Source organism: Triturus cristatus, chromosome 2_1, assembly GCF_964204655.1.
Source record: "Triturus cristatus chromosome 2_1, aTriCri1.1, whole genome shotgun sequence".
NCBI classification, from domain to species: domain Eukaryota; kingdom Metazoa; phylum Chordata; class Amphibia; order Caudata; family Salamandridae; genus Triturus; species Triturus cristatus.
In genome coordinates, this window is record NC_140581.1 from 1,194,255,748 (window position 1) to 1,194,281,511 (window position 25,764).

At 45.5% G+C, this 25,764-nt stretch overlaps 1 protein-coding gene across 4 annotated transcripts in view; it reads left to right on the forward strand.

Moving 5' to 3' along the window:
• The window catches only part of HOOK3 (hook microtubule tethering protein 3), a 1,476,018-nt gene that overhangs the window by 1,146,164 nt on the left and 304,090 nt on the right, over positions 1–25,764 (forward strand). The gene's annotated exons all lie outside the window — the stretch shown is intronic.

Consider the following 25,764-nt stretch of genomic DNA (forward strand, 5'->3'; position numbering starts at 1 on the left):
TCAGCACTTTACATCGCGCACACACTAACTACAGAGAGACAACCAATCATAGGTGTGTAAATCAGTGTACATGAAATGTTATGTGAGACAGAGGAATACAAGGTGCAGGATTCACATGTCATCCATACTGGTAAACATGATAGTTTGAGAGTGCTTGGTCTGAAGAAGCACAAACGTAGGTGCTTATTTATGAGCCCTTGCATCACTTTTACGCCACCTGTGTGTCACTTTTTGTGATGCACCAGCAGCGTAAAAAATGCGCCATGTTGTGCTCTATTTACAAAGTGATGCATCTAGGCAGATGCATCACTTTGTAAAACCCTGCGCCACATTATACCTATGCCAGGTATAATGTATGCAAGCTGTGCGTTCCCCTGCAAAACGCCTTGTAGAAGTGGCCCATTGAAATCTATGTGATTTCAGTGGGCCACTTCTAGGACGCTATTGCATCAATATCTTGCGCCTGCCTCACAGCAGGCATAAGACGAAGTAGGCCCTTTCACATGGGGATTGCCCCATGCGAAAGGACACATTACTGGAGTTGCGTCTGTTTTCAGACACACCCCAGCAATGCGTCAGTGTTGGCCGACAGATGCATCAGAAATACTGACGTATCTGTCATTCCTTGCGACATGATGCATCATACAGTAAATATGACGCATCAATGGTGTCGCAAGGAGGGCGCACTGAGAAGTGTTGCATCGCTGCTTTCACGCAACGATGCAACACTTCTCATAAATGAGGCCCTTAGAATAAAAATTAAAAAAACATGGTTGAAGGTTGTCTTTAATAATAAGTATTGATTTTTACACTGATGAACCTACTTTGAAACATTAGGATAATGAAAGACTGGGGAAAAATACTTTCGCTCCAGCTTATATCTTGAAGTTTTCTTGCAGTTCTTTGACGGCAGTAAATAGCTCACTGTACTACATTAGGATTCTAACTTATTAACTGCAAGTAACAAACTGAACACTGTGACAAAAGCATTAACCCACTGACTTATTTACATTATATGCACGTTGTGATCTGCATGGTACAAGTTCTTTGTATCAGGCATATGAATCCTCTGTGTTACCTTAGGATGAGTAAAAACATCCACGAGACAAAACTTTGACCTTTCTCTCTCTCCAGAAAGAATATTAATCACTGGAGTAACTTTGACATTTTTATTGTTGACTGAAAATTGCTGGAGGAAAAGAGCAAAGAAACGGATGCTTTTAAAACAATAGTATACGGCGCCCCCACCGGCAGTCAGCACCCGGTGCGATGGCACAGTTCACTCCACCCTAGAGTCGGCCCTGGTCGTCTTCCACCTTCAGACTACGGCAAACCTCCTGCATTCGCAGGGGATCTCTATAAACGTGCCGAAGTCACACCTGACTCCTTCTCAGACGCTCCCTCACACAGGCTGTTCTGGGCACAGTACAGTTTCGGTCCTATCCTCCCGAGCAGCGGGTCCAGGGTGTTCAGGTTATTATTCTGATGTTTCAGCCTCTATCCTGGATTTCGGTGAGACAGACTCTGCGGCTGTTGGGCCTCCAGGCTTCCTTCATCCTGTTGGTAAAGCATGCCAGGTGGCGTATGCGGGCTCTGCAGTGGGACCTGTTTTTTAGCAAATGTTTGATCACTCCCCAAGCACGCCATTAATATATGGGACATGCTTTCCTCCTCTCTTCCCCACATCGGTTTCTTGGCGGAAACTTGGACTAAGCCATCTCCTAATCCAGCAATTGCACTAGCGTTACTCGATGGCGATCACATTCAAAAATTGGATAGACCACAAAGGGCGTGGGGGTGGGGGGGGGGGGGGGGAGTAGCTGTCATTTACAAAGATCCTATTAAAGATACAGCTTTAGATCAATTAAGCAATGACAAAATTGAAATTCTTGTGTTAAGAATTGATCTACGTGCTCAACTTAGCTGGAAAGGAGCCCTAGTATATTGCCCCCGGGACCACTCCTCGATTCAGTCACCCTACTTATGGACTTGATCTCCCCTTATGTCATTTCATCTAAAAAAAAAAAGTCTGCTGCTCTGTGATCTGAATGTACATAGTGAAAACCCTAGCGATCCGGATGCCTCCTCCCTTCTGACAGTTATCCACACTTGAGTTGACCAAAATCAATAATGAACCTTCTCATTTAGTAGGGTACACGCTAGATTTAGTCCTTTCAAACTCGCCCAACATTGTTTGCGGAACAACTTGCCCCCTCACATGGTCAGACCACTCAAAAATCACTTTCTGTGATGTGGGACCTACAGAGCACAATGCCCCTAAAACTCAAACTAGTTGGGAGTTAGACAGTGGCACAAACTGACGCCCACTCTCTTCCAAGACACATTTGTTCCACCACAGTATTCCGACTCCAACACGGTAGAAAAATGTCTAATAGCTTTTCAGGCAAGCATGACGACAACAATAGATACGCTGGTACCCCTGAAAATATCCCCTGCGGTCTGTAAACGCCCTCAGACACCTTAGCACACCCCTAATCTACAGACTGAAAAAAGCTAGTGCAAGAAATTAGAGCGACTCTGGCGACACACACATGATCCCCACGACAAAGATTAAAATCTGCTCAGACCAAATAAAATAGCAGCCTGAAAATCGCCCGAAAAATGTAGATTGCAAATCTACTTGATCAGGCAGATAACTCCCCCAAAGCTTTATTTCAGATCCTCAAATCATTCACCAACCATAAAGCGTGTAACACGGAAGAGGCACCATCTCAGACTCTATGTGACAATATTGCAGGATATCTCACATTAAAAACATATAATATCTACAACAAGATCACTGCGGCCAATGGCTCCCAATCAAGCCGCATATCCGAACTCCTCTCTACCTCGTCTAGCACATATAAGCTAGAGGAATTTCCTATGCTCTCCCCTGTGGAAACTGAATCTTTACTAAAAATGACTTAATCTGGTTCCCCTTTAGACCTGATCCCAGCCAAGACCATCGGCTTGCTCGCCAATCAGCTCGCTGCCCCCATTTGTTCCATCTTAAATAGCCCCTTAAAGGATGGCAGGCTCCCCAAGGAATAGAAAGCAGCACAGATCTTGCCCGTCAGGAAAAATGCCAAACTTCCCCCAGATGATATCACTTATTATCGTCCCATTTCACTACTCCCCCTGCTAAGCAAACTACTAGAGAAGCACATTAACAAACACCTGTCCGGATTCTTAGAATCCTCCAACTGCCTCGACCACTCACAATCAGGATTCCGACCTAGACACAGTACGGAATCGGCATTGGTGACAGTCACAGACAACATCGGAATGCTAGCAGACAATGGTCAGGCAGTGCTTCTTAAACTGCTCGACCTGTCTGCAGCATTCAATAACCTCTCCCACCAGATCTTGCTAGGGAGACTTCGAGACATGGGCATCCAGGGGAACGCACTAAAATGGTTGACTAACTTTCTGGCTGAGAGAGCTCAAACCACCAAATTCTGCCCTTTCAGATCACAGACCACCAACGTTTCTAAGGGTATACACCAGGGCTCATGTTTGTGCCCTACCTTATTTAACATTTATATTACACTACTTGCGAACCTACCGAGAAACTTAGGGTTCATACCTATTTCCTATGCCGATGACACATAACTGCTTCCATCTTTCGACAAGAATATCACAAGCATTCAGACTACCTTCTCGGAGGGCATGAAAACCATCACTGAACAGAAATTATGTTATTCAAAGAAGCAGTAACTAGGTGGTCACCCAACTGGTGGCCAGAAGAACTGGGCCCAGCCTCGTCCCCAAAACAAGTGGTAAAGAACCTAGGGGTCCAAATTGACAGGAAGTTAAGCATGGAGGATCATACTACCTCAACCACTTGGGCCTTCTTCCATATATTAAGCCTTCTTCGCGGAGTCTTCCCCCTACTCCCAATATCCACATGAAAAACCATGATACAAGCATTGGTGTTAAGCCGTCTGGACTACTGCAATGCTCTGTTGATCTTAGCCAAGGAATCTTCCTTAAATAGACTGCAAGTAGTCCAGAACACGGCAGCCCGATTAGTGACTCCACATCAATTTGCTGAAGCTTCGAGGGATTCGGTTTGCATTGAAGGCGTTTCTCCCTTCTGTCAACGGGAGTTAGAGCAGGTGTTCACTGACAACACCACCGCCATGTGGTACTGCAACAAGCAGGGCTGGGTGGGGTCGTGGACACTTTGTCGAGAGGCTCTGTCTCTCTTGACATGGACAGCAGGTCATAATCCTGGTGGTTCAACACCTGGCAGGTTCTCTAAACGCCAGCGCGGACAAACTCAGCTATTGATCCCTAGCAGGTCACGAATAGTGCCTCCATTCGGAGGTGTCGGACGGTCTGTTTCAGAAGTAGGGTGATCCTTGGTTAGATCTGTTCGCCTCCGAAGAGAACACACTGAGTCAGCAATACTGCGTGCTGGAGTTTCCAAGGCGGCTATCGCTCGGCGACAGCTTTCGTTGCGAGTGGAGCTCAGGCCGGGGTACACCTTTCCACCCATACCACTCCTGCCCAGGGTTCTGAAGACAATTAGGAACTAAGTCATTCTTGTGGTTCCGGACTGGGCGAGGAGAGTCTGGTATCCAGAGCTTCTGAAAATGGGCATCTATCCTACGATCAGGCTGCCCCTCAGGAAGATTTTCTGTCGCAGCAGCAGGGGAGGGTTCTCCACCCAAACCTGTCAACTCTTCATTGCCATGTATGGAGATTGAGCGGCGGCAATTAATGGCTTTTGACCTTTCTCCTTAACTATGCAACGTTATTTTGTCCGCCAGGCGTCCCTCCACTAAGACGGTAAACACCTTCAGTTGGCAGAAGTTTGTATTATACTTTACAGAAAGGTCTATTGACCCTCTTTCTGCTTCTCTTTTCACTGTTATTTTATTAATTCTGACCCTTGACCAGCAGGGCTCTGCTCTGGGTACTCTTAAGGGTTATCTTTCTGCTCTATTCGCTTTTTTGCAGCTGCTAGACCAACCCACTTTCTTTACGTCTCCAATTGTAAATAGGTTTTTGAATGGATTGGCTCACTTGTTTCTGCCCACGCCCTTTGTTATGCTGCAGTGGGACCTTAATTTGGTTCTCACTTTTCTTATTTGGTGCTCCTTTTGAACCTCTGCACAGTTGTCCCTGCCGGGTGCTTACGATCAAGACAGCCTTTCCTCTGCCAAGAGGGTGAGTGAGTTGCAGGCGCTATCTTTTGTGCCTCCCCACATGTCTGTTCCAGATAAGTTGGTGCTTTGCACCCGTGCTTCATTCTTGCCGAAGGTGGTGACCCATTCCATCTGTGTCAGTCTATCACTCTGCCCACCTTATTTGCTCCCCCGCATCCCTCTAAGGAAGAGGAGCGGCTCCATTGTCTGGACCCAAAAAGAGAGTTGTCGTTCTACCCTGACCTCACAAATGAGTTTTGGTTTGACGACCAACTCTTTGTGGGGTACGTGGGAGCTAAGAAGGGTCAGGGAGTGCAGAAAAAGACAATTTCTCACTGGGTCGTTCTCTGCATTAAGATCTGCTATGCCCTGGCTAAGAAGCAGTTCCCTGAGGGATTAAGGTCCCATTCCACCAGGGTAAAGGCTGCGACTGCGTTCTTGGTTCGGGGTGTCCCAGTCCTAGACATCTGTCAGATAGCAACGTGGGCATCTTTGCACACTTTTGCGAAGCACTGCTGCCTGGACACTCCGTTGAATCCTGCAGGACTTCCTAGTGTGAGGAATTGTTCCGCAACCCTCTGCCGAAAGAGTGTGGCTTTGGTATCTATTCAAAGGTAAGGAATCTGCAGCTTGAAGTCTCTATCAGATGAAGAAATTACTTATCTTCGGTAAAGCAGGATTTGTTGAAGACTATCTAGATGCAGATTCCTTACAGGTCCACCCTTGCCGTCCCTGCTTTGCCTACTGATTTTGTTAGGGGTTGGGATGCTCCCTTTCTCAGGGCCCTAGTTTGCACACCTTTTTGTCAGTTACTTCGTGGCTCTGCTCTTCTGGCGTGTAAAAAACCAAAACTACTGACGTCCGCACGCCTGGGAGGCACCTATATAGGTAACTCCAACGTCGTAACTGCCGCTAACGATGCCGACGACGCCAGGCAGAGCCAAATGGAGCCACCCAATGGCGCGCTCAAGTGGTATTGCTCGAGCAAAATTTCCGGATCCAGCCGTAAGCCTGGGAAATCCAAAGGTAAGTAATCTGCAGCTAGATAGCCTCTACCAGATAATGCGTTACCGAAGGTAAGTAACCTGTTCTTCTAAATCCTTCCCTCATATATCCCTCCCAGACTCATTAGATACCTCAGTTTTCTCCCCACTCCATCTTTCCTTTACTCATCCAAAACCTCCTCCTACTGCTATGATCTCCAAAAAAAACCTTTCTAGACCCTTCCCTCTTCTAGCCCTCCACTATTCCTTTCAATCCAACTAACGCTCACATGTCCACCACTCAAATTAATTTAATATTTCCCTATACTAATTCAGCACTAATCCTTTTTGGATTCTAGAGTAACATGCTACTTGCCAAAAAGCGCTTCAACGCCTTGTCGAGGGTTTCAAGTGCTATATAAATGCAATTACAAAATGCAATGCAATTACAAATATTGATACCCAATCAAAGTCAAATATGTCTAGATGTCAAGTTGAGGGTTTAATCACTAACGTTTTGGCCAAGAACTTTTAGGGAAGTGACACAATGTTGTAAGAGGTACAGGATGCAATGCCCCACCATCGGGACCTAGATCTTCAAATTGATTTTGGGGACTACAGTACTGAGCTGCCTTTTGTATAATTGCCTTATCACTTGATTGCAGCCTGACTGACCGCATTACTGCAGAATACTGAATAGGATATGATGAAAAAGGTTTTCTAAATGTTTCCATTATCCTCCTCTGCCGATGCTGTACTATTACTTTTGAAATTAATTGACCCACCCAAAAACTTCTGCCCCACCTTAGTCGTTGGATGAACCACATATGCTGCAAGACTAGGGTGTCTGCTCTTTGAGAGGACATAACTAACACTGCCGGAAGATGCTCCATGAATGCAAAGCCTTGGTGCTCATGCCTGTTTATAAATTAAGCCTGTGGAAAATGTCCGATTTGAGAAATGTCTTTCTGTAGATGAAAAAATTAGGTTGGTTAAACAAGCTTCCAAGACTGTAATTTTCTACCAAGTCAATGGATTCTTTACACCATGGATTACAGCAACTATGACATACAGTAGTTGACCATTGTGGTCACATTGTGATGTCATTCCACAAAAAATAATTTTCATCATGACATCAATTTAAAGAAAATAAAAACAAACAAACCCCTACAAAATAATCCAAGGACATTCTAAATACCAAAAATCATTTTTTCTAATAGTTACCTTTCAGCAGGTTCCCAGGTATTCCAGAACAGTAGTGGGTTCAGTTTAATTCAGGGGAAGATAATGACTGAATGCAAATCGGAACAAGGTCCAGATCCCGTGGGAGGTCAAGGGACCGGTCGCGGAGCCATCAACATCACTCGTTTAAATCTGGGACAGGTAAGTCTCGGCGCCATAAAAAGCCGAAGAAGCGTCGTCGCTCTTCTTCTACCCCTCACTGGTCGCAGGACGCGGTGGAGGGGGTGGGCGATAACTCCCCCGCGGCTCCGTTGGCCCTACCGTCATTGCCTGCGGCCTACCCTCCCTTCCCGGGACCGCACGCGACGTCGGACGCGGTGCAGGCCTTTATGTCGGCCTTGCGCCTTTTGTTTGCCCCACCGGGTCCCTCCGGAGCGCCTTCGGGCCCCGCAGATCTGTCGGAAGGGTTTGCCCCCGTGCCGCCGCCTCTTGCCTCGGCTATGCCGGCACCATACCCTGTAGCACCGCCGGCTCCTGGATCCAGCTCTGGTATCTGGCGCGGCGCTGACGCCGGACGGTGCCGACCTGGACTGGTATCTTACCCTCCCATTCCATTTCTTGGAGGTGAGTTTATCCCGTTTCCCAGGGCACCTCGTCCTTACCGGCCCCTTCAGCAACCGGTGGACGAAGGGGAGTACTGGGAGGGGTCTGAGGACCCTCTTGCAGCTCATTGCGAGGATGAGCCTGAGTGGGAAGGCGATGTGGAGGGTCCAGTGGATCTGGATTTCTCTCCACACCCTTGCACTCTGTCCCCTTCTTCCGAGGAGGTTGGGACTTTTTCGGTGGCGTTACGTCGGGCAGCTAAGGCTCTTAACCTCGAGCTCCCTTCTGTACCCATCAGGATCAATCTCCTGACTGAGGTCCTGCAGCCGCAGTCCTCCTCTGCGGAGCCTTTACTGCCCTTCAATGAAGCGCTTACCGATATCCTGTTGGGCAACTGGATTAAACCTAACACAGGAGTCCCTGTAGACAAGGCTGTGGCTCGCCGCCATCGCCTGGCGCTGAGCGACCCCAGCTTTCTCACACAACACCCGACGCCTGAGAGTCTGGTTGTCCAGGCTTCTGCCTCGCCGAGTGCGTTCCCTTCTGCTCCTCCAGACAAGGAATGTAGGAAACTGGAGCAATTTGGGAATTTTTTTTCGCATCTGCCAGCTCTGGGTTGCGGGCGGTGAATACTGCGTGCCTGCTAGGCCACTATTCCCATTCTGTGTGGGACACTGTGGCACAGGTGCTGCCTCAGTGCCCTGTGGAAGCATGGGCGGTTCTCTCCCAAGCCATTACCGAAGGGAGAGATGCTTCGACATGTACTATTCGTTGTGGGCTTGACACAGCCGATTCTCTCGGTAGGGCACTTTACACAACTGTGGCGCTCCGTCATTATGCCTGGCTCCGCACTACTGGCTTCTCTGGGGATGTCCAAAACACCCTGTTGGACATGCCCTTTGATGGTACACGCCTCTTTGGTGATAAGGCGGATAGCACCCTGGAATGCTTTAAGGACTCTCCGGCTACGGCCCAGTCTTTGGGTCTCGCCACCACGCGTACTCCCTCGGGTCCGCTTTTCGGTCCTTTCGAGGTCAAGGTCGGGGCGCCCAGGCGCGTTCTTTTCTGACCCGCAAGTCTGCGCAGCCACAGTCTCAGCGCAGCCGCAGACGTGGAACCTGACGTGGGACCTGACGTGGTGGATCCAGGGGACAACGGACGGGTCAGTCCACCACCTCCCCTGCCGCCGCCACCTCTAAACCTTCCTAGTCCGGTGTTTCAGGCCCACCTGACGCCAGTGGGTGGCAGGATTCGCCATCACCTTCCTCACTGGCGCTCCATAACCTCGGACAGGTGGGTTCTGCAAATAGTCCGCAGGGGCTACTCCCTCCACTTCAAATCTACCCGTCCAGCCATGCCACCTCAGTACCACCGCATGTCGTGGGAACACTTGGAACTTCTCCAGCAGGAAGTTACAGCCCTGTTGGCCAAGGGGGCCATCGAGCGCGTTCCGATGCCAGAAGTAAGTCGTGGTTGTTACTCCCACTACTTCTTGGTTCGGAAGAAGGACAAAGGTCTGCGCCCTATCTTAGACCTCTGGAACGTCAGTCGCTTCCTCCAGAAGGAGAAGTTCAAGATGCTCACGCTAGCTCAGGTCTTGTCTGCTCTAGACCCGCAAGACTGGCTGGTAGCGTTGGACTTGCAGGATGCTTATTTTCATATTCCCATCCTGCCAGCCCACCGGCGTTACCTACGGTTCACGGTGGGCCAAAAGCACTTTCAGTTCACTGTGCTCCCTTTCAGCCTTACCAGCTCCCCTCAGGTGTTCACGAAAGTGATGGCGGTGATCGCAGCTCATCTGCGCAGATCAGGGGTTTCAGTCTTCCCCTATCTCGACGACTGGCTGTTGAAAGTGGGCTCGCCCCAGGCAGTCGTTTCCAACCTCCAGACTACGGCCGACCTCCTGCATTTGCTGGGGTTTTCCATCAATGTGCCAAAGTCGCACCTGATTACCTCTCAGAAGCTCCTCTTCATCGGCGCAGTTCTGGATACGGCGCTGTTTCGGGTTTATCCTCCCGAACCTCGAGTCCGGGACATTCGTGCTATGATTTCGGTCTTTCAGCCCTGGTCCTGGGTTTTGGCTGGAAGACACTGAGGCTGCTGGGCCTCATGGCCTCTTGCATCCTGCTGATCGATCATGCCAGATGGCATATGCGGGCTCTGCAGTGGGACCTGATCTTCCAGTGGACGCAGCATCGGGGGAACCTGTCCGACTAAGTCTAGATCTCAGAGGGCACTGCACAGGACTTGCAGTGGTGGCTCACAAACCAGCGTTGGGTCAGCGGTAGATCCCTCTCCCTTCCCCAACCAAAGCACACAGTAGTGACAGACGTGTCACTCCTGGGAAGGGGCGGCCACATGGGAGAGGCGGAGATCAGAGGCCTCTGGTCTCCAGCGGAGTCCAAGATCCATATCAACCTTTTGGAGCTCAGGGTGATCCTACTTGCACTCAAAGCATTTCTTCCCTCTGTCAAGGGGAGAGTAGTGCAGGTGTTCACAAACAACACCACCGCCATGTGGTACTGCAACAAACAGGGCGGGGTGGGGTCATGGACCCTATGTCAGGTGGCTCTACGTCTCTGGACGTGGCTGGAACGTCAAAGCATTTCCTTGGTGGTTCAACACCTGGCAGGTTCACTGAACGCAAGGGCAGACGATCTCAGCCGACGGTGCATGTTGGATCACGAATGGCGTCTTCACTCGGAGGTGGTGCAAGGTCTCTTTCAGCAGTGGGGATAACCTTGGTTAGATCTATTCGCCACTGAAGAGAATGCGCAATATCCGCAGTTCTGCGCGTGGGAGTTGCTAAGGCGGCACTCGCTAGGCAACGCTTTTCGTCGCAAGTGGAGTTGCCGTCTTTTGTACGCCTTTCTGCCTATTCCACTTCTGCCCAGAGTGCAGAAGAAGATCAGGCGCGACCGGGCCCAAGTCATTCTTATGGTACCAGACTGGGCTCGAAGAGTTAGATATCCCGAGCTACTCAGTATGTTCGTGGATCCCCCGATCTGACTGCCTCTTCAGGAGGATCTCCTGTCGCAGCAACAGGGAACGGTCCTCCACCCGAACCTGTCCAGCCTCCACCTCCTTGCGTGGAGATTGAGCGGCGACAGCTGATTCCATTTGACTTACCTCCCGCAGTCTGCAATGTGATTCTGGCAGCCAGGCGTCCCTTCACTAAAACAGTATACGCCTAACGTTGAAAACAATTTGTGGCATGGTGCACAGTAAAATCTGTTGATCCTTTTGCTGCCCCTCTTTCTGAGGTCCTATTGTTCCTCCTTACTTTGGCCCAGCAGGGCTCTGCTTTGGGCACTATCAAGGGCTACCTCCCTGCTCTTTCAGCCTTTTTTAGGTTGCCTGATCAGCCGTCTCTTTTCAAGTCCCTGGTTGTCAATAGATTTCTCAAAGGCATTACTCACCTTTTCCCTCCTATTCCTTTTGTGATGCTTCAATGGGATTTGTACCTGGTAGTCACATATCTGATGTGCGCTCCATGTGAGCCTCTTTATAACTGTCCATTGCGGTTATTGACTTTGAAAACTGTCTTCCTGGTGGCCATCACCTCCGCTCGGCGGGTGAATTAGCTTCAGGCTCTTTCCTGCAAACCTCCTTTCCTGGCGATTCATCCGGACAAGTTTGTGCTTCGGCCGCGTCTCTCCTTTCTACCAAAAGTAGTCTCTGCCTTTCATCTCGGGCAAACTGTAACTCTGCCCACTTTCTTTCCGTCTCCGCACCCTTCAGGAGAAGAGGAGAGGCTCCACCGTCTGGAACCAAAACGTGCGCTCTCATTTTACCTGAACTGCACACAACAGTTCCGGGAGGATGACCAGCTCTTTGTTGGCTACGTGGGTGCCAAGAAAGGCCAGGCTGTGCACAAACAGACTATCTCCCGTTGGGTTTTCCTGTGCATTAAAGCCTGTTACTCTCTGGGTAAAAATTAACCTCTGGTTGGGCTGTGCGCCCATTCCACCAGGGCGACGGCGGCTACCACAGCATTGGGACGTGGTGTCCCCCTGCAAGACATCTGTCAGGCGGCCACTTGGGCCTCGTTGCATGCTTTCACTAAGCACTATTGCCTTGACAGTCAGGTCCGGAGAAACGGCTTCTTTGGCCGTTCAGTTCTCCATGACTTTCTGGTGTAATCTCACTTCGCAGACCCACCACCGGGGTTGGTATTGCTTGGGTATGTATTCTAAGGTAAGGAATCTATCACTAACGTGTCTCTTTCAGATGCACAAGTTACTTGTGTAACAATATATCTGTAAGAGACATTAGTTAGTGATAGATTACTTACAGCCCGTCCATCCTCCCCGTTCTGCGAACTGTTCTCTAGGGTTCAGGTTATCCCTTTCAGGGCCCTAATTCTATTTCACCAGTAGTCTGTCTCTGGCATGGCTCTGCGCTTCTGGCGCGGAAAAGTTGTGTACAGAACTGACGTCAGCGCCCGGGGGCGCGTTTAAGTAGCTCTGACGACGTCATCTCGGCGGCTACAACGCGAGCGACGTACGCGGAGCCGTACGACGACGCCTACCGACACGCAGGGGTGCTGCTAACCAAAACTTTCCAGATCCAGTCTGACGCCTGGGGATATTCTAAGGTAAGGAATCTATCACTAACTAATGTCTCTTACAGATATATCGTTACACAGGTAAGTAACTTGTGCTTTAGCACCATTGTAGAATTTTACCTTTTATTTACTCTGTTGGTGCTTGTAATCTTATACATCTGTTTCTGTTTAATGATTGTCGCAGCAACCATGTTTTATACTAGAATGACGCTGGTTCAATAAATGGTTATTGAAAATTTCCCCACCCTTTATGTCTGTCTCTGAGACTAAGTGAAAACAAGTGACTGAGCGAAAAGACTGCACTGTTTCCACGATCCCTGAAGGCTCAAGGGTTGTCATGTTCGATAGTTGCCAGAAACGATTTGCTTCTTGGTAAGGTTAGGGGGCTAATAGTGGCACTGTGAGCTAACTGGTCTAAAGATTAACATATCCTTTGGTGGTGTCTGGAATCAGTCTCATCACCAAAGCCTTAGTTTATGTTGTCTAAACGCGCAGATCCTATGAACTTTTAGGAACTACACAACAGCACTCCGTCTCAGTCTCTTGGAGACTAATACTGCACAGTTGGCTGAATTGAAGACTTTACTTCTTGCACTTGAAAATGCGGATCCTAAATTCCCCACACTTAGTGTGTGATTCGTAATATTGCGTACAATCTTTTAATGATAATTTACACTCTCGTAGACAAAATTAATTTTAAGGATCCCAGGGGTAGCACAATAAAGCACAAACTGCTATGGGTTAAAGTGGCAGACACGAAGGATAGGTTGCTACATACTCATGTTATACATACATTGAGTCGTCAGCGTGTGAGATCAAGCGCCGTTGGTAATTCGCTGGCTAAAGCAGCCAAATCTGCAGTATTCATATCATTTAAATGATCAGAATGTCCTTTTGTACCTATTCCTGGTGTTGGTGATCGTGTAATTCACTACGCAGACAGACAACATGATTTCATCGTGTCTGCACATGATGGTATATGTCAAAAAATTAAATGTTCCACTCTGTCTCGTCCACCTCAGACACACCTGTTTATATCTAACCAGCCTTTTGGATTTTACTTGAATCAATGTGGGCCACTGATTTCTGATACTGCGTTCAAATATGTTTTAGTTGCAGGTGATTCTCGCTCAATTTTCCTCTGGGTTTGCCCACAGCTCTCGACTGACGCTCACACTGTTATTAAAGACTTGCAAGTTCTTATTGGGGCATGAGCCTGTTGTTCATTCCACTCTGACCAGGGTCCGGCATTTGCTTCTTAAGAGGGGGAGGCTGAGACCTCTGTCAGGAAATTCCCTGACACAATACCTGCTTCTAATATCACAGCTTTTTTAAACGTTTATCATTTATAATGATCCACTTTTGGCGAGTCCATCCGAGTTGGCCTTTTTCAAGTCCCACTGCTGAGTCCCAACCTCCTGTTTTTCAGATGAGCACCCCCTGGTATTATATGGCTCAAGATATTTTTTCTTCTCACAGTTCTTCTGTTTTTTCTGCTGCCTCCAGCATGGATTTATGTTTTTATTTCATTGGTTTTCTTGTTTATGTGGATTGGATTTGTGACCGTTTCTTCCTACTGATCAGTGGCCATTACCTACTGAACGTCCTGCTACAGAACTGGTTGACAGGGTGTTGGCCCTCCATTCTTAGTCGAAAAGAGGCTTGTCCCTTAACATTTCAGACATTCCAGTGACTGTTGAAATTGTTTGGGATAAAGTTCCTTTCGACATATTCGTTCTAACGGAGATCCTGCAGACACCATATTGTGTTCAAACGTTCTGTGGGTGATGTATATAGTACCTGGGTTACATTCATATTATTGGGATGTTTACACTGTAAATGTTATGCTTTGTGAATTAGAGGATTATACTGCTTTTGAAACAGAAGATCTATATCTTCTGCTAACTATGGTGATATGTTCTGTTACCATCTTTACGGACACCATTTTCTACATAGAAATGGTGGACAGCGTCCCCATTTTAATTCTACAAAGTGGGAACATTGTCCAATCACCTGTCCATAGAGGTCCAAAAAGCAAAAAGATATATATACTTATTTCACAGGATATGATATTTCAGACCCCATGTCATATTATAACACCAACACGAAAATATATGCTTGCTCAAAGTAAGCTTAAATATACCACTATGTTTGTCAGTCGGTTGGCCCTTAAAGGTTATGATTACTGGAAGGCCACCATTGACTCAAAATCGATTTGGAGTATAAAGTCCTGGCAGGTTAGGGGCACGGAAACTTTATTTCAAGCATGTTTAATTCCCACACACACAAATGATTTTTTTGAAGGAAACAATCCAGCCGACTACTTTTTTGGGATTGGCAAAAATTAAAGAAAGGAATGCCCTGAACATTCCCTCTGTTGCCCGCTTTGATAGTTTGCAGAGTTTGACAAATTGCACAGAAGAACAATTAAATAGCCTAGTGCAAAATGGTACATTTAATTCTTTATTTTTTGTCCTGGTGGGTGGTTATTGTGGCTAGCTGAAATAAATAGTTCTCATTATTGTTTTCTTAATTCCACAGCTGGGTTTAAATAAAGTAGAACTGATCCCCAATACTCCGTCATTCTGGTATTATTGCCACCTATTCGGTAGGAAAGTTATGTCAACAATGTTTGGTTCATTCCAAACTGTCTGCAGTAAAAAGGCATCTTTCTCTCCTGTACAAGGACAAGGTCACTCTGTCCTATAAAATGGCCGACTTGCCATGGTATATGGATTATTAACCACGCTAACAGTATTTTTATTACGCATTTGTTTTCTGATTGTGGTACGTATACTGCATTTCAAAGCACAATAGTTTGAATAAATATCCTGAACTTTCGTTGTGTCTCATGGTTATCTTATTGTGGACAAGTACGAGTGAGCGTGCAAAAGGGTGGGTCCTGTTACCGCGATGCCTGGGAGGTTTGAGAGTGTTGTGTTCTCGGGTTCCAATTCACTTGTTTCTCTGGTGGAGTTAGGAGGGCAAGTAAGGCACTATAGCTAGTCGGACTCATAAACATTGTGACTGCCTAGAGACAGATGTTCTATTTGTTCCAAGCATAGTTCTGTTACAGAGCAGAATCCCTGCAACACAGCTTTATCTTACTACCCCAAATTACATCTAGAGGCCTTCCAAACGGTCTCTACTGCACCAGGTTCCATATGTAATTCAACCATTTTAATAACTGGCTCACCAATTTCGGTCAGTGCGACACTGGGAAGGATATAAAGCTGCATCTATCAGTTTACACTGTACAACCAAGAGCCTGGCAGCTGACTGAACACCGCCATAGTGGAGGCAACAAATTCCAAAACTCAAAATCCATTGCATAATCAGAAGACCATTGAGGCATGTTTCAATGCTCTATTGCTGAGACAGACAGCCTCAACATTAGCACTAAATTAAGTACAGAATCATATTCCATTCTCACCAGAATCCATTGACCATTAATTACAGTAACAACGGAAATAAATACAATCTCACAAATAAGTGACTTAAACATTTCGGCCTCTGAGAGTGACTGTATACGGCCATGAAGACTCAGTTGTCCACTATGCAGGGCACAGGTTTAGAACCCCTGCAGAATCAAGACCGGTTCCAGGTAGGCACCAAAACTAACCCCAACACAATGGAATGGAGATGGGATCATTTAGCTAGTTCCCTGGATAATACCGATCTCTTGATGGATATAGACTGAACCACTTTCAACCTAAACACCTATGCGTCATCTCGACTTAAAGATATTTAATTAAATGAACTTCTAACACCACATGTTTCCCTCTTACAGGAATGAGGAAGCCACTCCAGCAGTTAACTCATTCTTTTCTGCCATGGGAGCAAAAGTTCTACTTTATAACAAGCATTTGCAATGCAATAGGTCTCGCGTTTGCGAGAGTTTAAGCTTTTGGCATTGTAAATGACAATGCCTTATATTTATGTTTTAAAAATAAAGGGCATTGAAATTTACAATGCCAATTGCTCAAATTCTGGCTAATGCAGGACTAAATTCTGGCTAATGTGGGACTAAATTCTGGCTAATGCATTGCAAATGCTTTTTTTCATTGGCTGGGAAAGTCAAAGGATGATGGGGGCAGAGGAGGGAAGGAGCTTTTTACTTGAGTTGAAGGAAACTTTTTCCTGCTCCTTGCATGGTGCTATATGCAGGCAAAACGGGCAGGGGCAAGGCAAGTCAACTGCATTATACTCTCGGGTTGGTTTATCAGATCTAGAATTTGCACATTCGATAATTCCGGGACCAGAGAAACCCCAAACCTTGGGTGTATTTCTCTCTTGGCAACTCGTCACTAGGACCAAAGTAAACTACTCTACGCAAGATATCACAGGGAGTGAAACATTTCTAGCACACGACTCAAGGATGATTAATGCACCCGCTGTGCAGAAACTGAACATCAAAAACTTATTTAGGAGCAATGGCTGAAAATCCCCTTCTTATATAGTGCACTGCCAGCGAGTGGCGTTACCATTCTATAGTTCTGTAACGGGCAAAGCTTCCCACCACCTGAATGTCGTAGTCACTAATGTAGGTTAGCACCATGTTTTCGTTTCTGACTAAAAGAAACACTCGGGATACAAATATCTCATGAATGGAAAAACAAAAAAACTGGCGAGCAAAATCGGGAGGAGTAAATAGTTTATAGGAACAATGACAATGCTGGAGGTAACTTATAAAGTAAGGAAAGGGTTAAATTTAAAAGGTAAATGGAGAGGGTTCGTTTAAATGGAAAGGCTGTAGGAATCCTCCCGGGTAAATTTAAAAACAAATACTCACTTTGCATTTTAAATAAAAATCGTTTGTAACACATGGACAACGGAGAGAGGACGTGAGCACAAACCAAATGAGTAGCCTGATACTTATGGAGTAAGGGATGGTGAGGATTGTCATTTTCTTGGCGAGCTACTCCATTTCTTTAGATACGGCTCATCTAAAAAAAGGCACATGCCAGCTATTAAAGGGAAAGTGGGCGCTTTTATTTAAAAGAAAAAAAAACACATTTATTTCTCTAGCTGACAAACATATCTTTTATGTAAAAGTGCCCCATTCGCACTTTCACTTTAATAGCGCCCGCACCCCTTTCGTTAGACGAGCCGCATCTAAAGAAAAGGTAACAGCCGCCATTAACGGTAAAGTGCAGAATGGGGCACTTGTAGAAAAAGGTATTAACAAGCATTTGCAATGCAATAGGTCTCGAATTTGCGCGAGTTTGAGCTATTGGCATTGTAAATAACAATGCCTTTTATTTATGTTTTAAAAAGAGAAACAAAAATAAAAGGCATTGTCATTTACAATGTCAATAGCTCAAACTCACGTAAATGCGAGACCTATTGCATTGCAAATGCTTATGTTTTGGTTTTTAAAACATACATAAAAGGCATTGTCATTTACAATGCCAATAGCTTAAACTCGCGTAAATGCGAGACCTGTTGCATTGCAAATGCTTGTTTAAGTTTCTCATGGAAGCGGACAGGAATCAGCCAAGGGTCGAAAGTTGGGATGCTGTGGCCAGAGTGTCTCTTAGGGGCCTGTTTACTGAATGTGCATGGGGTCCCTTGTGTAGGGGCCAGTGGGACTCTTCTGGCCTACACTGCGTCCGCTGACCCATGAGTTGGTCCTATTCATGAGTAGCCTGTCTGATGCTAATTAGAACTCGAGCTGGTCTGTTGTGTACAGCTGCATGCCTTCGGAGACCACAGGGATGAAGCGCATTTAAAAGCGTAAGGAGGGGCACATGGTAAGAAGTAAACATAAATTGTATGAGGCTGAAGGCTGAATATGTTTGAGCAGGGATAATAAAAATAGGAGTCACTGAAAAACAGGTTCTATGCCTGACCCCAAATAACAGCATCCTTTAAAATTGTATTTGCTCAATATCCTGCCCGGAAAATCTTTTGTTTTTCATTCCTGGATAATGACCTTGTCATAATTGCAATTTTTTATGGTCTAGAATGGAATGCGTTTCTTTAAATGTCCACTTAAACTTAAAGGCTTGTAAATAAAGCTGGGTTTTACTTTGGAACAGCGTGGCACCCGGTACTTGGGGTCGAATGTAACTTTTACCGTATCATGAATGCTGTTTTAATTGGTTTAAAAAGACAAGGCAAGGAACACTAATAATAACTATTTGTGTTCGTCATCGGAACGGATGCTGACGTTTCCCTTTTGTGTGCAGGAATGTGCAGGAATTTATATAGCGCAAATCACCAAGCGGTCTCTAAGCGCTTGCTTAGGGAACCCGTCCTGGTATTCCCCTGTGAGATAACCCGGCAGGGCATCCGCAAGGTGAAAGCCAGGCATCCCGCCGCGAGGGGCCCATGTGGAGATTAAGCAAGCTATTGCCCAGAGTCGCAGAGTGTGAACCCATGAATCGAGTATGCACTGGAGCGAGAATTATCGAGTCCATGGACATTTATGGACTCAAGACCCAGCCGAGCCGGGAATTGAACCCTGGTCCCAGGCTGACCTCTGCTTCCAGGTCTGCCTCCTCTAACCAGTGAGCCACACTTCTCCAGTTGCCAGTTAAGTTCCTGTGACCTTCTTTCAAACAGTGAACAGTGAGCGGAGGCAACTGGAAGAGAAAATCCCTCGAGCTTTGTTTTTAGTTTTTTACATGTTGACGGCTAAATCTTTGGCCTGGAAGTCGTTGGAAGCTTCTTCCGCGCCTCCCTACCCGGGGGGTTGCCAGCGTGTTTTTGAAACTCGTGACCTGAACGGTTTCTGTCTTCTCAAGTAAATATTTTTCAAAGCAGTGCCGACTTCTCATTGTTCCCTGCTGGTCCCTTTGCTGAAGCGGATCTCGAAAGCAGTGTTACCGAGTTCATATTGTGTCTGTGCCGAGAGTCTGTTTACTAGCTGGGATTTCCGATAAGGAAATTGAAGGGATGGATTTAAGATGCACATCTGCAGCCAATCGGTTCCATCAGTGCGTCACACTTCGGTGTTCTTTGATGTCTGCTTCTTCCTTTAAAAAACAAGACAAGCCCGGCGGAGCGTGGCGCGCGCGCGCGCTTGGGGGCGGGGGAGCGGACTCTTTGAAGTGCTCCCAAAAGGCGGATTGCATGGCGGCACGATGCGCGTGATTGTGCGCGTGCTAGCCATGCAATCCGCTTTTTGGGAGCCCTTTTCAAACCCTCTTTCTATAGTCTCGCTTCGCGATCGCTTACGCAATAGCAAGGTCGAGACCTAAAAACCTCCAACGTCCAGTATATAAGGCGACTGTAGTAATGAGCCGGGAAGCAAGCACAAAATAATTTATACCCAATGGCAAGCAGCATCTGTAATCACCCTCGGTAGACTGAGTACAGCAGGTCTTGCAAACAGCGCATGCGCTGATGCTCGACCTAAAAAATGGCTAACACACTCAAGGCCCAGTCCTGTCTCATTGGAGAGCGGGTAGCACTATTCAAAACCACTGGAATTTCTGTTATCCAGAATACTACCAGAACACCAACCAACACTGATGGGATATTAACCACTCTGAGACTATTAACAATGTAGGTAGAAAAGACAATGCAGTTGACCTACTACAGCTATTTCCTGCAACATCAGTACCGATTTAGCAGCTTCTGGCTCCTCTCCAGTGCATACAAATTCAGCATCTGCAGATACTTCCACTGCTATATAAACGAAAAAATCTTTTTGGGGTGTCTATTGCATGGGCTGTATTATCGTATTTAATCATAGGTACGACTTGAATGTGAGTTGAGCTTTTCCAAGAGATCATTTGTTTTTACTTGTCAAGAGTACCCTATTCCCTTGGTAGTCACAAAGGGTCCCTCTCTTTTCTTACTTATGATACTTCCACTGCACCAATTATTAAACCAGATGAACCAAATAGAGGCACAAGCTTTAAATTTGCCTCATAGGATATTTCTTGCACACGAGGCGAAACAACACCAGGAAGTACTTCTCAATTGTTAAGAGTGGGGCAAACCTCATCAAACTCATCCCCCAAACCAACCAATGGCCATTGACACAGCAGACACAGCTTCTGGAATATCCAAGCCTTTTTATACTTGTGTATGCAAAAGATGCTTAAAAATACTAAAAAAAAAAAAAAAAAAAAAATTTGTCAAAACAAATGTAGAAACTGTTTCAAGCATTTACTTATAATTTACATATTAGGAAAACATATCCAATAATGCAAAGTGTAAAAAGCAACAATTTAAGCACACTACTCTAGGAAACATGACAAGTCAGTAATTGCTAGTGATCTTTTACTCCATTTCTTTTCAGCTTGCACTGCCAGCCATTTCGCCTTAATAAAGGCTCAGGGCAAAGTTGCGCAAATTATGGTCTATTTTCTTTAGCTGTACCACGATTTCCCAGTCTATCAGAACATTCCATCAGTTTATACAGCGTATGCTATTTCTCTAGAAATGGGCTCAATGGCTTTCCATCCAGATACAGCATAAGTAATTTGGCAAAATATCATCCGGCAGGGGTATCCCCTTCATGCCATGTTTGGCAATATCATACAGACCGTATCTCGTAAAGTGTGAGCAGCCAAATTGCTTACGCTGTATCTGGATGGAAATGCCATTGAGAGCTATTCCTGTAAAATAACATATGCATTAGACTTGTATGTGAGGTTCATCGCAAGGACTCATCCCTCAATGGAACAAACTAGGACTACATGAGCCTCTGAGTCGATAAGTTCCAAAAATGTAGGCAACGTGATGCAAACTAGCAGAGTGGGGGATATCCATACTTGGAGTTGAAAAGCCAAAAGACAGCCCTATGTTTCAACAATTAAGAGCTCACAGGCATTTGATCAGTAAAACATTCCTAGCAATTGTCCACATTCCTAGCAACGGTATGAAGGGTGAGAGACCAAATAATCAACATATCTGTATACAAGAACCTTGGGAAAATTAAAAATTAAATCTGCCCAACTTTACATCATATGAAGAAAATGCAACAAAACGGAAATTTGGACATCCAACTGGCCGGCTTATTGTGTTAATAAACAATAATTCCAATCTACGAAATTTTGTGATTAAAACATGTTAGAAATATATGCTGGTAGTACTAATAAAGAATTCTGCAAAAGCTCCATTTCTAATAATTAACATTTCCTTTCGACCAACTCTGAAGGATCAAATTATGCTGGCTTCTATTTTAGAAGAACGTAAAAAAATAATTGAACACCGTAACACCATTCCATGTATAATAACGGAAGACATCAACTAAAAGTTACTGGAACTCTTTTCAGATATTTTCGCTGGTGAAGATTCGTTTTTCACATTCCTTTACTTAACTTCATAAGGCAACACTGGAAGCAGACGAAGAAATCTGAAATATTTAAAATGTTCTTTTCTGAAATAGTATACATCTGCGTTAATGGGTGCTTTGCTATGGACCAGTCTGCAAAACCGACCACAATAAAATCCATTATTGACTTTACTTTAATACATTTCCCTAATTACCTAATCTGTAAATATTTTGAAATAGTGCCAGGACAACAAAGCGATCATCACCCTCAACCTTAGCAGAACTAGAACTTCAGTCACACCGCATGGATTGGCACATGCGAGCCAATATTACAAGCAGCGCAAACGTTTCTATCCACATCCATCATAGGAAGCCTCGGTTAAAGAAACTTGTCACAAACTCAACGCTTCGTCAAATAATTACAGAGAGCAGATATTTCAGAAAGTCCTTAAGTCATTTGCTTCGATTGCTGCAACCCATCAGCAGCTCTAACCAAAAAGGCAAAGTAAGCGGACATGCAGAAGAACTGTAAAAACAATCAAAATAAGTGAGTTGGGCAAAAATTGGGCTCAATTTCGGAAAGCAGTTGTCATGAACAACTAGCCATTTTGGGCTCGGATTGGCAAAGGAACATCTGCCTATAGGTCTGCAACTGATTACTACATCTTGTCTGAAACCTTGGCATCTTATCTGAAAAATCTTTTTCAGCTCAATTTCTCCTTTAGTCCCACTTGTGACTCAAACCAATAATAGGCTGAAGTTCCATCCTTGATTTCACAATGTAGAAATTCTTGTGCCTCAGGATCAGATGATATTCCTGATGCAGTAATATAACGGAACCCACTGTTGTGTTACCGTCTACTAAATTCCTTGTTTAATCCTCTCCTTTCATCTGAACAAGTACCTCCTGCTTTGCAAGGGTCAATAATTCAACCAAACCAGAAAAATGGCCCCAAAAATAACCCAGCTAAACTTCGCTTTATAGTCCTTCTGGATGCAAAAGGAAAACTATTTGTCTAGCTATGTTTAAAGCAGAGTTCCATCCTGAAAGTGCAATGACCCACAACATAATTGCTTTAACGCTACTTGCTAGTAAGGAACAGCAGCAAAAGAAGACTCTGTGCTTTTTTCACTAAAATGCAGCTTTCAATAAAGGGAACAATCACCTATGGGCAAAGCGTCTATCTTTAGGCATTGAAAGCGCTCTACTGTATCTCATAATAGCCTTACATGGAAACACATGGTTAAAGGTGAAAGCGGCGGACTCCATAATCTCTCCAGAGATTCCAGTAGGAAATGGACTGGATTAAGGGTACGTGCTTGCACCCCTTCTTTATTCGCTTTACATCTCAGACATACATTCCTAGATTCATAGCACAACTTTCCACACAAACTGGGAAACCAACATATAAGCCACTTAGCTTATGCCAATGATCTTTTTATTTATTTTTTAATCAATTTTATTAATTTTAAGATCAAACACGTTAACAGCACAAGACATTTGATTGATGGTACAAGCATTAACCGCATTCGTCAATCGTGGGTACATGCAAATTAGTAGATGGAAGCACCATCCTGATGCGTTAGCATAACACTTGTATATAAAAGGGAGCGTTCGTGTAATTAGTCCACTTGATTCCGTCATTTACCCCAGATTCTGTTGTACTTGGTTGGGCAACCCCGGGCCTCGAACAAAGACTTCTCCTGAGCGGCACACCAGTCCACACCTGACGCCACCTTGCTATGGTTAGGGGTTTTGCTTGCGCCCAGGCGGCTGCAATGTCCTGCTTGGCCACCACGACGGCTGTCGCAAGAAATCCCTTGTCTGCCCGAGAGCCATCCAGGCCATCCATCACCCCTAGGATAAGACGCACATGATCGTGGGGAACTGGCCAGCCCAAGTATGCCAATGATCTTACCATCTGTTCATAGACACTTGGACTCTATAACAGGTTAAAAGTTCTAAATGAATTTAACCTAAAGAACAGTTTGCCGTTCAATATCACAAAAACGAAAATACTTTGATTTTGTACAACCAAAACAACTATGTAACTGGAAGCTGGGTCATCAAATAATTAACTAGACTATTTCGGCTTTACGATTGGCGCAAAGCGCGCAGCCTTTCAACATCTGTTACGGCTCAAGTCAAAAGCTTCCGTACTAACTAAATGGATAAGGAAGTTTGTGCAAATATAAATTGGAAGATCAATTAATCCAACAATTCGAGCTCTGGCCTCAAAGCTTCTTACAGTTCTAACTTATGCTTCGGTTTCTTTTCCCATAAAAATCTGTACAAACTTTAGACCATCTCTTTTGCTTGCCTGTCCCTCTCCCTCTCTATATATGTATATATATGTATTATCTACTGGTGGTCGCCAGTAGATAGTTATAGTTAGGACCGTGTTTCCATAGGAAATCTGAAAATTCTATTTTGAATAACTTTGGTGCCGGTTGACGTATCCTCGGGAAATTTTCAAAACTAATGGGGCGCTCCGCTCAGCTCGTACCCTGGAAGTCTCGTGGTGATTCTTCAAGCGGGGGCTGAGAAAAAAGGGGGGTCCCAAAACGCGTTTTCCCCATGCATTTTCCCATAGGACCTTTAGTCGAAGGTACAGCCCGAACGGCTGAACAGAATTACTTGAAATTTGGCAAAGAGGTAGTCCTCAGGTCAGGGATGTGCCTTTTGCATATATGGTGTCAATCTGTTCAGTAGTTCCTGAGAAAATTGCAGTTAAAAGTACATAAATATCTATAAGCACGCACCGTGCGCGCACCTTAACGTGCGCGAGCGTAATTGGTGGTTACATGTCAGTCAACATTCGAATCGGTCGAAATCAGGAAGTGTTGTCCGCCATTTTGTGTGTGACAGTGAAAAAGAAAGGTGGAGAACGTGAAAAGGGGGCAGGGTACAGAGTTCCTGACCCCCTAGCTCTTGTCAGGGGGACCCTGAAGGACCCCGAAGGGTGAAAAAAACTTTTTTTTTTTAAATCGCGAGGTGCGTGCACCGTCGCGAGTTGCGCACACGGCGAAAAAAAATCATAAAAAAATAGAATTAAAAATCAAATTTAAGTGTTTAGATGTTAGGTGGCTCTAAAAAGAGCGTTAATTGAGGAACAGAGGAACAAAAAAATGAAAATAATTATGGGGTGCCGCATGTGTGCTGCTGTATCTTGCTCTCTATTAGGGGAATGCTGGTGTCACCATAAGAGAGAAGAGCATTGCACGCATTGCACCGTATATGCACCCTCTTGAACAGAGGGTGTATATCCAGAGGAACAGAAGCAGGTGAAGCTGCCGCCGCAGATGAAGTGCTCGGCTGAGCTGCCGATGATGTGCTCGGCTGAGCTGCTGCGGATGTGCTCGGCTGAGCTGCTGGAGGGTTGTCTCTAGCAGCTCGAGCAAAAGCCACAGGATGTACTCCTTTAACGTGCCTGATCATAGTAAAAATACTAAAAGAGTATTTCTTTTTAGGATCTCCTCTTGATAAGACAACACCACAAATAGTGCAGGTGACTTTTGGAGCATTCACCTTCTTCTGCCCCTCTGGAAATGTAAAAAATTGCCATATAAAAGAGTCTTTCTGTTTCCTCTGTCTCTGTAGCACAAGGGTCTCCTGCTCACTCCCAGAAGATGACTGCTGCTCTGCCATTCTCAAGTACTGGAGTACTGGAAAAGCTGCTCAGCTCCTTCTCCCAGGGAATCAGAAGAAATAATGAGGGGAGTGGGTGTGGTGTTGGAAGTTTCTGGAAGTGAAACTACTATAAACCAATGAAAAGTGTTTTCTTAATCACATGACCTGAAACTACTATAAACCAATGAAAAGTGTTGTTTCTAAATCACATGACTTGCCATGCACGCACGGAGCACGCGCGCAAGCGCGTACGGAGCGCACGCACGTACGGAGCGCACGCATGTACGGAGCGCACGCACGACGTACGCATGCGCACGTGGAGCACGTACGCATGCGCACACGGAGCACGTGTTTATAGGTTTATAGAAGATATTAACTATGCTGTTCAACTTTATCCAAATTAAAAAAAAAAA